The sequence below is a fragment of the Urocitellus parryii genome, chromosome 1 (genome assembly GCF_045843805.1).
Source record: "Urocitellus parryii isolate mUroPar1 chromosome 1, mUroPar1.hap1, whole genome shotgun sequence".
Taxonomy (NCBI): domain Eukaryota; kingdom Metazoa; phylum Chordata; class Mammalia; order Rodentia; family Sciuridae; genus Urocitellus; species Urocitellus parryii.
Genome location: NC_135531.1, coordinates 284,031,591 through 284,035,245, shown reverse-complemented (window position 1 = coordinate 284,035,245; position 3,655 = coordinate 284,031,591).

Below are 3,655 nucleotides of genomic sequence, written 5' to 3'. Positions count from 1 at the left end.
TGCAGTGGTACCAACCTAAGACAGGAGGCTGACGCCTTGAGGTCAGCTCATCCGATGACGGGTAAGGACCATATGTAGTATTGGACAACCTAAGGCAGGCACGGTCCCTAAGCCACATGCTTGTTGTTTAATTTAAAAGAAGGGGGAGATGCTGAGAGCCACAGCCGAGTCGGAATGGCCCCTGGCATTTTGCCAATAGTGTTGGTTGAGAGGCGAGCCATTAAGATGATGCTGGATTGATTCAATTGTATATTAGACCTTTACTGTATGCCTAGGCCTCCTACTTTTGCATTCTCGCACTACTTTGGAGTTCTCGCGGGGATTCCTGGAGAGTTTGCATTGGTTGGGGAAGTGCCGGAGGGGGGATTTCCAGTTGGTGGTTCCAGGAGAAGCCGCGTGGCGTTCAGGAGAGTTCCCGGGAAGCATGTGTGGAGTGTGCTGGTAGAGTTCAGAAATAAACTTTGTTCCTGTTCAAGTGGCTCGTGATTTGTGCCCAGCCAGTATCCTGCCCCTATGAGGAGGTGCCATGGCAGTGGGCCGGCGCTGACAGGCTCACACAGGAGGGGCTTCTGTCCAGTGCACCGCACCACCCCAGGCTCAGTGAAATCCAGGAGAAGGACCCCTGCCAGCTGCCACAGGTCAGCACACACCAGTGCACACAGAGGCACAGAGGGCCACACCCCACCCACACTATTTTGGCTGGTGCTTGACCCCAGTTCTCTTCTTTGCAGAGTTGTGAGGTTGAACATGGTTCACCCCTCCTGCCAGTCTCTCTGAATGTCTATGGCTACTCTCTCCCCATCTACCCTGCTGTCCCAAAGGCCACAAAGCCACAAAGCCCACGGGGTGGCTCTGGGCATAGGACACTCTGCCCATAAACAAAGGGGGTATCAGCCAACTTCCTGGGCCACCGTCCCACGGAGCACCTATCTGCACACCTGAGGCCAGCTAGGAGGGAGCAGCTCTGCCCAGCAGGGACTAGTCAAGAGCCAGGAAGGCCAACTTCAGACCTGCCCCAGGCACCTGGCAACATCCAGGGTGCGTCCTGGCATACCCAGGACTCTCACCCACCACCCCACAAAGCACCCTTCTAGAAACTTCACTTTGACTCACTCTCTCCACAGGGTACTGAGCCCAAAGGCTGGGGCTGAGACAGGGCACCCATGTGCAGAGACCAGATCCCTGAGGTTGGAGGAGCCAACCTAGGACCCTCCATCAGGGCCCAGGAAGGAGCAGAAGAGGGTGTGATGGGCACCCACTCTATGGCCCCAGGAAAAGTGACAAGTGGGGACTGTTCTGGGTGGCCCTACCAGAAACCTCCCCACCCAGTGCTGGGGGTGTGCTGGCTGTCTGGGGGCCCTCCAGGGCAGCCCCCCAAACACCAGAGCAACACCAGCTTAGATTCCCCAACTGGCTTCAATTCCCGTGAGCCACCTGGAGGGAGGCATGGCCACCAGGAGGATGATCTTAGGGACAGCCACTCTTGTAGGCCTAGACAAGAGCAGGGATTTCCTGGGGTCACACCAGCCCTGGACAGCAGAGCAGCCTAGCAGCTGGCGCAGGGCAGCCACCACCAGCAGGTATGCTGGCCCCATGAGCACAGCCCAGCTCCAGGCCTACTGCTGTCAGACACCGAGGCCCGAGCACATGGCCCCTGCCACCGACAGCAGGTGCAGCCCACTCCCCAGCTACCTCTAGGGTTCCCCCACCTGCATACCCCACACTTCTCCAGGGCTGAGACCACTGGGCCACGCTCTGGCTGGGACGTCCTCCTTCCCAGAACCACAGGCCCCGCCAGACTACCCAGCGGGGCTTCCCCTTGTGGTGCAGGTAAAATCATAGAGCCTAATCCACACACAAAGCATTCCTCTGCCTACCGACTCAAGACTTCCCTTCTGAGCCACACAGGGGCCAGACCTCCTCCCCCCAACCCCCCCCCCCCCCCCCGCAGGCTGGCCTGACATTCTGCCTGCCTGGCCCTCTAGAAGCGAGTGTGGCAGAGCCTGTGGCCTGAGTCTCCAATGGGGAGGGCACACCTCTGTCTCTGATGATGCCTGACCAAGGACAGGACACTGTCCTGTAGCTGCCAGGGGGGTGGAGGCTCCGGGTGCCCTCCATGGGACATCTGGGTCATTTCTTTTACTCCGCATCAGCCAGCAGATTCCAAGAGGTGAGCCATCTCCCTGAAGTGACAGGTCCTTTCACCTTTTCCTGCTACTTCTAACCAGTTTTTCTGGATGTGTGAAAACTGACAGCCTCTGACATGGATGAGTGATTACTCAGTACCAACATGAGTGGGCAGCTGGGTTTCCTGTCCACATGGCTCTGCCTTCAGGATGCACAGCTATTTACACACATCTAAGAAGCATCCCTCCCCTGATGCATGAGCACCAGCAAGCCGCACAGCAGGGGAAACAGCCAGGCCCCTGGGCTACTGTGAGCCCCACAGGTGTTGCCAAGCAGTCAGCAGGGACAGGGCAGGGCTGGCACGGGCAGGAAGCACCTGGCACATGCTCACTCTGGGCCCCACAGTCACTGCTCAGAGCAGCCTCAGGACCTTCCTCCTCCAACACTCCAAGGCCCACACTCCACCCACATCCAGAGGTCGGCTTCCAACACCCATCCCTCACCTTGGCAGGCACCAGTGTCCTCCCGAGGGCAGAAGGTATCCAGACAGACTGTGACACTACAGCCCTGTGCTGAGCCCAAGTCTCTGGGAGGGCCTCTGAGCCCTGGCTTCAGCCAGACACACAGCCTCTGCTGACAACAGAGGTCAGCATGCAGACCAGGGCCGGTTAGTGAGCCCCGCCTGGCAGGTGACAGACCCCAAGTCTGAGGACAGTGGGACCCTGACTGGGCCAGCTAGTTGTGAGATATCCACACAAATAGGCAGAAAGACCTGGAGCTGCCCTGGGGGCAGCAGCTCTGCAGGGCAGGGCTGGGTGGATGGGGCTCCCAGGATCGGTGGTATTGGTGACCCATTCTGGCCTACACCTGCCCAAATGCCTGTTCAGCAACAGCCACAAGACCTGGGGCAGAGCCCACCTCTATCCCGAGGGCCAGAGGCTGAGTGGGGAGCTGTCAATGAGCTCAAAAGGGCAGATGCCAGGGCTTCATTCAGGGCCTGTCCCATGCAGCATGCCCAGGGATGTCTATGCAGACCCAGCCAGGAGGGTAGGACATGGCCAGTCACAGAAGACTGAGCTGGCAAGTTGGGGCCCCTGGAGCTCAAGCAGCCACCCAGGTATCCTGACATGCCACCTGCTGGCCTGCAAAAAGGCTCAAAGGGCTGGAAACTGACCCCTGACTTGTGTGCTGGACCCAAGACCAGAGAGGACACCCACCTCTTCCACGACATGAACTGCCAACAGCCAGAAGACCCTGGCCAACAGGAGGCCTCTGAGGGGCAGCAGGGTGTGTCCTCCTCAGAGCAGCTTCCCCCGGGGCCTAGACCCCCTCAGGGCAGGGGAGGGGCTCTCAGATCCAGCTCACTTGGGCCCATTGTGAGGGCCACACAGGACCCCAGGGGCTCAGCTCCCACAGGAGTGGACAGTGGGGCTCAGTGGATGGCCACTCTTGATGGCTGGCAGGCAGAGGCAGGCCCTGGGTCCCACTGGCACCTGACATCCAGGTGGTGCACTCCATACAACAGAAC